Source organism: Nicotiana attenuata, unplaced genomic scaffold, assembly GCF_001879085.1.
Source record: "Nicotiana attenuata strain UT unplaced genomic scaffold, NIATTr2, whole genome shotgun sequence".
NCBI lineage: Eukaryota > Viridiplantae > Streptophyta > Magnoliopsida > Solanales > Solanaceae > Nicotiana > Nicotiana attenuata.
This window is the reverse complement of record NW_017670638.1, coordinates 279795-290415: the sequence shown is the minus strand read 5'-3', so window position 1 is coordinate 290415 and position 10621 is coordinate 279795.

Sequence of the window (10621 nt, the reverse complement as noted above, 5' to 3'; positions counted from 1 at the left end):
ATTGATGCCTATGGTCGTTGTCATTACATGAATAGCCAATTTATTCAAGAACATCTTTGTAAGTTATTGTTCATCTCTCTTGTTGGCAAGTAAATTAATTTTGATAATTGTTCATAAGTTCTTGCGAAGACACCTTAGAAAATGATATCGCATGTTTCTATTTTAGTTTGAAATACATACATTTTTTAATAGTAGGTATTGTGGTTAAAATTTTCAGAATTATTGTGTAGTGAAACATCATCATATTTGGAAGCTATATTTTAGCTTTCTAAACAGAAAATTCACTAGAAACTAACAGAGCTTTAAAGTTTTTAATTCTGCTTGTTGTATACATTTGACTATAATCAAACCTTATTGTTTATACGTAAGCAACCAAGGAACCTTTATTTCATTCGTGAAATTCATATCTTATATAGCTGTTGCATATTAATATTAATATTAATCTAGTGCATGTAGATTACCATATACTTGCATCATTGTAAATAAAATCAAGAATTTTAGGACACAAGATCGGGTAGAGATCTACATCTACATCATTATGGACTGGTAATACTTTTTAAAGGCTCAAGGGTGAGTCATAGTGCATTTTGGTCTATTATGACATTGGATAAGGGTAAGACGGTGGGTTCAAGTCCCAACGCACCATGAGAACAAGACATCGGGTTTGAGTCCTGGTGCAACATGATGATAAGAGTTGGGTTCGAGTCCCAATGCATTATAGCCTTACATGTCTTTATATGGGCAAGGCATTGGGTTTGAGTCCCAATGCATCATATTGATGATCTAATGATGACTAATGAAAATAATTTTTCATGACTGTATGTATGTACGAGGGCATGGCAAGTGACGAAATAATAGTTGTCATCACTATGGTAACTATAAAAGGAGAACAATAAGGGTTCTCGAAGTAATCCTTCAATAGGTGAAGGAAATATTTACCATTAAATTGGTATGAAAAATTTATAAAGCGCGTCGCGATAATTATACTCCATTCTTTGAAGAGAATGTGACTTGTGCATTGAGAATGCAGATTCATTCCTGAAGGTGAATGTAACAATATGTGATAAAAGTAATGAATAAAGACGTGCAATGCATGATTGGATATATACCACAACTCACCTCTAAGGGAGGTTTGAGAGAAAGAGAGATAATGAATATTACTGTGTGATTACATGAATATGTCATTAGTCGCGTACATGTGGTACGCCAAAAAATAATTTGACATGCCTTATAAAAAGTTATTAAAGGGAAACTTAAAGCAAGAAAAGATTTTGCTTGTGATGATTTTGACCATGACAATTATATGATAAGATAATTTTCTCTGTGTAGGAAAAATTCACCACTTGGATGGTGTTATAAAAGATCTTGAAGTGCAAAATTATTGAGAGCTCCAGAAGAGCGAATTTGTTACTACCCGAATAAATAAAATTATTCATGGCATTGGTGGTAGTAAGTATCAAAAGAAACTTTTTGAGTTTCAAATGTAATAGCCAAAGTGGTTGGCATATTGAGACTATAAATGAAAGGAAGATCGATTATCATCATATTACTATAACATACCGGGTAAATATGAAGGTTACCCCATTTTTCTTCTATTTGTACTGCAGATGTATAAGCATGATGATGAAATCACATGCCATAGTAAATTAAATGTTTCTGAAATAAATATCAGTTGGCATGACCGGTTGGCCATCCCGGTTTATTGATGCGAAAATTGATTGAGAATTCACATTGGCATATATTGAAGAAATAGAAGATTCTTCAAGAATTCTCTTATGCTGCTTATTCTCATGATATACCAGTTAAGGTTGGGATTGAATCTCTTGATTTTTGGAACGAATAGAAGATGATATATATATATATATGAGCCCAGTCACCTGCCATGTGGACCGTTTACTATTATATGATTTTACTAGATGCATCTATTGTATGGTCATATGTGCATTGGTTATCAACTTGCAATTTGGCTTTTGCAAGGTTGCTTGCTCAAATTATTAGAGCACAATTCCAGAATGTAAATTGTGATGATAATGCTGGTTTAAATCCAAGTTGGTTTAGTAGAAATTGTATGCCTCCAATTATAGCTAAACCATTGGTTATGAGAACAAAACTCCAAATAGAAATTTTGTATTAAGTATATTATTTAATATACAGCAGCACTTGTACGCATCTAGCCAACAAGTTATGATAAATTGTCCCCATCACAATTGGTTCAGGGTCAGGAACCAAATATTTTCATCTAGAAATATGGATATACTATATGATTTAAATGTGCCACCGCAATGCACAAAGATTGCTCCCCAAAGAAGGTTGGGGATATGTGTTGGTGATCCCAACATTAGGGGGAGAAAATGAGCAGCTGAAAAAAGTAATACATGGAATGAATTATTATGAGTACACTTAGATCCTCATACAAGAAAATATGAACTTGAAGTTCAAGTGATAATTCATTTGCAAAATATTTCCATGCGCATTTGCTGACCCAAACTAAATGTCATATTTCAGCTACTAATGCTCCAAATAGAATAAAGTCCATGATGGACATAGTCTATGGAACTCATGAAGCGTAATAGACTAATCGGTTCCAAAGATAAAACTCCTTGAAGAAGGAGAGGAGCAAATGTTCAAGATGGTCATAATAAGGAGGCAAGTGCTATATAAGAGCACCATGACATAACACTTCATAAGACCTCATGGGAAAGGCTCAGGTACCTGAAAATAATGAGATCTCGATCAGTTATGTCTTTATTGACTGATGATGGAACCGACGTAAAATGATCGCCGACAATGTTGTTGATATAATGTGGCGCTCAATACTATTAATGTTGACGAGGATCTTGAGCTCAAATCTGTCATGGAATTTGGACAGATAAATGATTGGCCAAATGAAAAATATGTAATGAAAATTGACTTCATCTGAAAAATATGAAGTTGGACGGATAGTTCCAACAGCTGAAAGTATAAAGGCTATATAGAGATATCGAAATACGATTAGTGTTATATTGCGAAAGGAATCTTTGATATATATTTGTTTATTCTAACAATTATTGTCAAGGTTTTGTTGGTTATGGAAATGCAGGCATTTTATGAAATTCGTTCTTGAAACAATCTATTTGTATATGAGGGTAATGCCATATTGTGATATTCAACAAGGTTCCAATTACATTGAAGATGATACTACATGCATAGCTCAATTGAAAGAAGGACCATCGAAGGAGACAAAATGAAGGACATTCACCAAAGTTCTTCAACAAATTTGTTCAAGTGATAATTTGACAAACTTCTTCACATGCATTGCAGATCTCAATATTAGAGAAGTTGTTATACAAGCTTGGAATTCGTCATCTCTGAAGAATAAAGTGATGTTTTCATCAGGGGGAGGCAAATACGCGCTGTACTCTTTTTCCCTTAGCTAAAATTTTATCCCACTCGGGTTTTCTGGCAAGGTTTTTAATGAGGCAGCAAATAATGCGTATTACAAGATATGTGTACTCTTTTTCCTTCACTAAGATTTTTTTCTACAGGGTTTTTCTTAGTAAGGTTTTAACGAGGCACATTATCTATAGACATCCAAGGGGGAGTGTTATAAAATATTATATTTTGTAGTGGATGTCTATAACTCCTAAACAAGTTATATCCACTACTCTTCTCCATTATGTAGATAACTCCCACTACTTCTCACCATTATAGTTGTAACTCCCACCCCTCCATAACCTCCCCATGATCTTCCTACATGATCTCAAATGTTTAATGTCATGTTTATGTCATTCTTTTGTATGCCTTTATGCAATCCTATAAATAGAGGGTTTTGGCACCACATTGTACACACTTGAATATATGGAAGAAATAAGAATCTCTTCTCTCTTGCTCCCTACATTCTTCTCTATTTTCTTATTTTATATTATTGCTTTGAGCTAAGTTTCGTAACAATATATGCTATGAAAATATTATGTTATGGACGTCCATTTAATACTCCATTATACATAATCTTTCTTTTTCTTTTTTTTATAGACCGTAGTACAAGATTCTCAGAAAAGTTCTCTGGATATGCTTGGAGGCAAAAAGCGTGTCGGTTGCCTACGTTTGGGCAATTAAGGACATATATGAGGGGGCCATGACACGAGTTAGGACGATAGGAGGCGACTCTGAGCATTTTCCGGTTTTTATGGGTTTACACCAAGGTTCTGCGCTTAGCCCGTTCTTATTTTCCCTGGTGATGGACGCGTTAACACATCATATTTAAGGGGAGGTGCCGTGGTGTATGTTATTCGCCGATGACATAGTTTTGATTGATGAGTCGCGAACCAGTGTTAACGAGATTGTTTACCTTGAAAATGGTAACAACAATTATATTTGATTTTGTGGTTCTAAAAATACGTAATTTATTTTTATGCTAGTTGTTAGGCAATAGATGCTAAGTGAGAGACTAGAAAATAAGATAAGAGCTTGAAAATAGTATAATAACCAAACCGAATGACTGGAAATCGGGGCCTCGAGCTGGCATATACGGGGCCTCGAGGTCGAGTTGGATGCTTAGCTAAGGGCAGTCGATTGAAGGACTAACAATTATGAGAGCTTTGATGGTGGCTCTTTATGATCAAATAAATGAAGAACAATTAATGAAATGTAATAAATGCAAGTAAGATAATGAATGTAGGCAATAGAATCAAATAGAGAGTATGTTTAAGTTAGAGAGCAGAGAATGTTCTTGTTCTTGTATTGAATGTTGTGTGTTACATAATGGTGAGGATCCCCTTTATAGATGAGGGGGAATCCCAACATAGAATAAATGCATTTATTACAAAGATACGTGGATGGTACAGTCATTTAATGCCGCGGTACGGGCTCGTACTAGCCTGTTAGCTTCAATCAAATGCCTTGGGAATCCCCCGCTTATCCATGAGTGTCGCCGATATATACTGTCTCGAGGTCGAGCATCGAGAGCCTTCAGGGATCGAACCTCGAGCTGGACCTCGAGTCTTCCGGAGGCGATCTCGCAAAGTGCTATAATAACCATAAAATTGAACTCCCCGATTTTAGCCGTATACAGATAGTCCCCGCGTTTCATATAATGGAAGTGATAAGAAACGGCCTTGACACCAATTCCCTTGATCTTCCCGTGATGACATCACGCGCGTGACGTACTCTTGGTGATGATTGAAATGTCCCATCGGTTCATCCTTTCAGGAGCGTTTCAATGCACTATCAGTTTATTTTCCCAAAAACGGTAATATCGCCATCGATTCGTTTCCCAAAAAAGGCATTGATTGCGCCGTCTGTTGCGCTGCCGCCCTTCTATAAATGGGAAGTTTTTTGAGGCAACACTTCATACAGTCATTCTTCAACAGCTTTAAACCCTTTTTCTTCTCTTATTCTTCATCCAAACTTTATTCTCCATGATTCGAGCCTGTGACTGCAAGGTCACATGGCGATGGTTTTGCCATTTATGCCATGGCTACTCTTCAGAGCCTCTTCCCACCGAGTGGGATCGTAATGATTTGTTGTTGTTTTTGTTATTGGCCCGAAGTAACGGGGAAGGGGTTTCAAATTATCCCCGCTCCAGAGGATATATGGACCGAGAACTGCTGCTCATCTCTCTTAACTTCCACCTGGTGTGGCGCTTCACTCCCCTTTCTTTCTCCGGAGTGAGGCGGTGTCACCTACTAACTGTTGCATCCCACGCCACTGCAACGTCTCAAGAAGTGGCTTTACAATAGTAGTGCTGGCGAGACCCATACTCGCCAAATTTTTCACCGAGCCACAATTTCCCCAGCCTGCTAAAAGCTTTTGCTCTTTGGCGGGCTACGGGCTCTTCATCTTTTTCTGCTTCTTCATCTTTTTCTGCTTCGGAGGAGGCTCTCGAAGACGTTGTTTGGAAGATCGAAGTGGGGTCCCTGAAGGAATGACTCTCACAGATATTGTGTCCGAGGATGTACCTTCGAGAATAGTTTAGACTTTAGCTATTTTATATATATATATATATATATATATATATATATATATATATATATATATATATATATATATATATTTGCTTCTTTGTTTCTGTGTAAGGACCCTTCGTGGGCTTTTGTAATCATCGTTATTTAATACAAAAATGCTTCTCCCATTTTGTCTTTGATTTGTGCTGAATTTCCCTTTGCCTGCGTTTGTAAAGAATCTGAGCATGTGACTTTACCGATTGGTTCGAATATCGGGCCTAGGCGTAGGAATTTTCTAGGTTCTTGATTGGTTAATATGATATTCCCTGGAATCCTTTGCCGTTCCTCGGACCAAGTCCGGATTGACTCGATACAAACTTAGGCCGCCGAAACTAGCGACTTCGAATTGAGTGAGGGTGGGGTCTCAAATTTAAGAACCAAACTTAGCCCTCATAGGCCTTGTTGATAGTCTTCGAGGGGCGAATTTACTTGATAACCAGACAATAAAGACAGTCCTCGGGCCTTTTCGCACAATCCCCGAGTGAGAAGTTTTCTGAACTCGGGCGGCCTTGCAAACTTGCTTTGAACTTAAAATAAAGATAGCCTAAGGCGTTATAGATAGACCCTGAACAAGGATACGCTCGAACTAGGATGGCCCATGGGCCAAAGTAACCGAGGGAGTGTTTAAGTAGCCCCAGAGGCATAAATAGCCCAGAGGCTTTATTGATAACCTTCGAGTGGAAACCGACTCAGACCTAGAAAGGTCCTCGAGATCGGACACCATCTCGAGGCTTGGTTAATGCAGGTAGCTTCTTAGAGTCCATTGTTGTGGCAACAAAATCCTTCGAGATCGGGTACCATCTCAAGACCAAGTTGATATGGGGGTCTTTGATCCCTCGAACGTTGGGCGGTATCGCCAATCGTATGACATGGTCATGAAATGTTCCAAGTGACCCCGCCGGTACATTTCCCTGGAAGTGATAATGGCTTAGTCAGTATTTTATTGGCCTTTGAGGCAGACAGACAGTCATCACTTGCTCTATATATAGGTTTGTCTCCCCCTTTTTTGAGGATCCGCTATTTTGAGTAGCTATCCTTCTTCATAGAGTTCTTCTTTCTTGCGTTAGGTCTTTCACCATTTCAATTTTGAAGCCTTCGCTTACGTTTCCTCTCCCCCTCTCTTGCTTCACCATAGTTATGGCTGCTACGCTAGTATCTATTCAGCAAGGAGAGGAAAGTTCCGCCTCTAGTTCCCACCTAGTCGGTGGTACACCGCCGGTGTCCGGTGAGCCAACCTCGAGACATTTTGTCTCGAGGAAGGACCCTTTGTCAGAAAAACCTCCCAATGTTCAGGGCCATTGGGAGTATGCTTCGAAGTTCATTTCTCTAATAGGAGAGGGGCACCTCGAGTTAGTGAGGAAAGATTGTGGATGGGGTGAAAAGGTAGTATTGTAGGTACCTTCCCCCGAAGAGAGCATCATGGATCATGCAGAGGGATTTTTGAACGTATACACGTAACCCTTTATGCTGGGCCCCCTTGATAGGGTCGTGCTCGACTTCTGTCGGAAGTGTCGGGATACCCTAGCACAGGTTCACCCGTCATTTTGGAGGATAGTATTGATGATGAGATTCTTTGCGGAGGAAACATGGCTTGAGTTCACCCTTAGTCATGTCATCAGGCTATACCGGCCCTTTCACCACCGAGGCCTGCTAACCTTGCGGTGCCGATCTACCATGCCTTTCGTTGTCGATGATGAAGAAGATGGGGACTGGGGATGGATGAGCCGATTCATCCGAGTACGGACTATTGACATTATCCCTGTAGAGTTACTGCCATTTCCTGAGGAATGGAATTCTACACGTAAGTGGTACGCTGTGTTTTCATTGTTTTGCTTATGGTGGAGGCAGGTTCCGTAAATGCGCTTTTCTTTCCCTTTCTGCTACAATTTCGTGGATGCCATACGAGGTCCCTGACCTGACGAATTGGGCTTGGAAGCTGGCGACTCGCTCGACTTACGATGATCGCAAGTGGCGAGACTTGTCCAAGGGTAGGTGGGAGGCAAAACACCACGGTACGTGCTATGTGATTTGCTTTCTTTTGAAGGGCACTTTCTTTTTATGCGTACTGACTCCGTCATCGTAGGCATTGGGGAATTTCGGAGGTAAGATCATGCCCTCTCGGAGAGGGAGAAGGGTCGTCAGCTTTGGGACTGAGGAATAATAGCAAACGAAAAGAACCTTTGCAGGGCGAAAGTGCTCATAGCGAGACAAGTCTAGCCCGGAGGCTTGGAGAAGATGTATCAACTGAGCCTGCAGCACCCGAGATTCCTGGCCTTAGAGAAAAGGTCCTCCTTCGCCGGCGTCTTCTTCTCCCGTCGAAGGTAACTTCAAGGGATGTCCGAGGCCATGGGCTGCCTTATATTAAGCGGGGTATTGAGCGCCGTGTTCCAATTGGGATGGTTCTACCGGGGTCGATGGGTGTCCAGGCCAGTAGATGTGCGTTCAACCTTTGACGAAGGCTCAGCGGCTTTAACTCAGTGGTGAGTTTTGGTCGACTGTATTGGTTTTTTAGTTTGCAATTTATACTTCTCATTGAGTTCCTTCTCCATACGGCTTTCGACAAGCTCAAGTCTGAGCTGCTCCATCATGAGGCTAGGTTGCAAAAAAGCCGTGGATGGGAGAAATCCCTCAAGCTTCTTTGCAATAAAAGGGAAGATGAGTTGGTGTACTTGCGGTATAAGGCGAGTCGAAGTCTGAATTACGAAAGCTATCTCGAGGAACAAGTAATTTTTTGTTTCGAGGGGGTGCATGTTTTTTCTTCTATCCTCTGAGATTAATGGTTTTGATACTTCAGTTGCAGAAAAAGACGGAGGACCTGGAACGCCTTTGGGGCGAAGGTTGGTCAAGCCAAGTGTGAGTGTGATGAGCTAAAGGCTCGGTGATGCCCAGGTTGCGGCTAAGAGGATGCTTCGGCCAAAGGCTTCTGCCCTCGAGGTGCAGCTCCTGAACGCTCGCGAGAACAGCTCGGTCCGAACGGACATGATTGCAAGGCTCAAGTCTGAGCTTCTGAAGATGAAGTCTGAGGCCGGGCTGAAGCGAAGTGATCCAAACTAAGGCTGATAAGAAAGTGGCCGTCTATTTGAAAGACGCTGCTCGACGCTCAAGCTGAGCTAAGAGGGGCTCTCGACCGGGAGATCAGGAGCAAAGAGTATGCTCGGTGTAATCTTGAAGGGAAACCCTCAAGGAGATCCATGTTAGGGGCTTTGATCTCTCGGAAGAGATAAAGCTGGCAAAGGCAGGCGGATGAATATGATGCCAAGTTCCTCTTGCCCGATGCTGAAGATAATGGGGAAGAGGCCGGCAGGCCACATTCGCCGAGGGGAACGTAGGCTAGGATTTTTTCTTTTTGATTCTTGTACATTGTTCTTAGAAAACTTTTGTAAGCGAAGCCTTATGTACTTATCAAAAGGAACACTATCGGTTTCATTTTTCTTCGCGGTGTGCATGTCTTTCTTTGCTTTGAATTTTGACGCTTTGTCAACGACTGTCCAGATGAATTGGACTTCGAGGTGAAACCCTTAGGCTTATAATACGGCCCTGAGGCTCGTCGGCTGGCCCATAGGCTCTTACGTGTTTGCCTTTAGGCGTTTTTAAACTGTTTTCAGGCTCAATCATCGAGTCGGGTTTCGACTTTAGTTTATTGACCCTTAAGTTTTTGAATTTTTAAGCTGGCCCTCAGGCTCTTACGCGTTAGGTCGGTACGACCTTTTAGTACAAGCTGGCGTTTAAGCTCTTATGCTTTTGCTCTTAGGCAATATCAGTTTAATTGTTTCGGGCTCAGTCTTCGAGTCGGATTTTGACTCGAGCTCATTGACCCTTAAGTTTTTGAAATTTCAAGTTGGCCCTTAGGCTCTTACGCGTTGGGTCGGTACGACCATTTAGTATAAGCTGGCGTTTAAGCTCTTACGCGTTGGGTCGGTAGACCTCTTATGTATGCTTTTATTTTTCCCTCGTTAAAGACTTTTTGAATTTTTGTGTTCGCCCGACTCTTCGACGGTTCGATTAAAGAACCTCGATTGTGAGGCCGTTATGTAGCGATAAACGGCGCCTCGGGAGGTTTCTCTCGGTGGCTGAGTGTTTCGAAGCCTATTGTTTGGAGCTGACATGGTCGAAGCTCTTTTGCTTGTGTCGAGGGTAGCCTGTTTAACCGGTTCTTTTCGAAGTATTTTCGAAGTAATTGAAGGCCTGTGATTTTATAGCGACGGTCGGGCATCCCTGAGTCGCGTTAGTTTGGCCGAAGCCTTATGACCGTAGTCATTTGTGTTTGGCCGTAGCCTTTTAGTTCCCGACTGAAGTAGTTTTGGCGTCTAGATCGAGGGTATGCCTTTTTAGGGTCTTACACAGTTCGAATATATAGCCTTAACTTTAAGATCGGGATAATGCCTTTTTGTAAGGTCTTATAACTTTTTTCGTGCCTTACTTGAGGTTTTACAGTTTTGGTTACTTGGTACAAGTACAGTTCATGCCTTGCTTGAGGTCTTACAGATTTGGTTACTTGGTACAAGTATAATTATGCCTTGCTTGAGGTTTACAGATTTTGGTATTGCCTTATTAAGGTCATACGAGCTCGAGGTTGCCCACATGGGGTCTTATAAGCCTAGATTTTTGATAAGTCGATGGTGGCAGTCGGCGACGGTCCC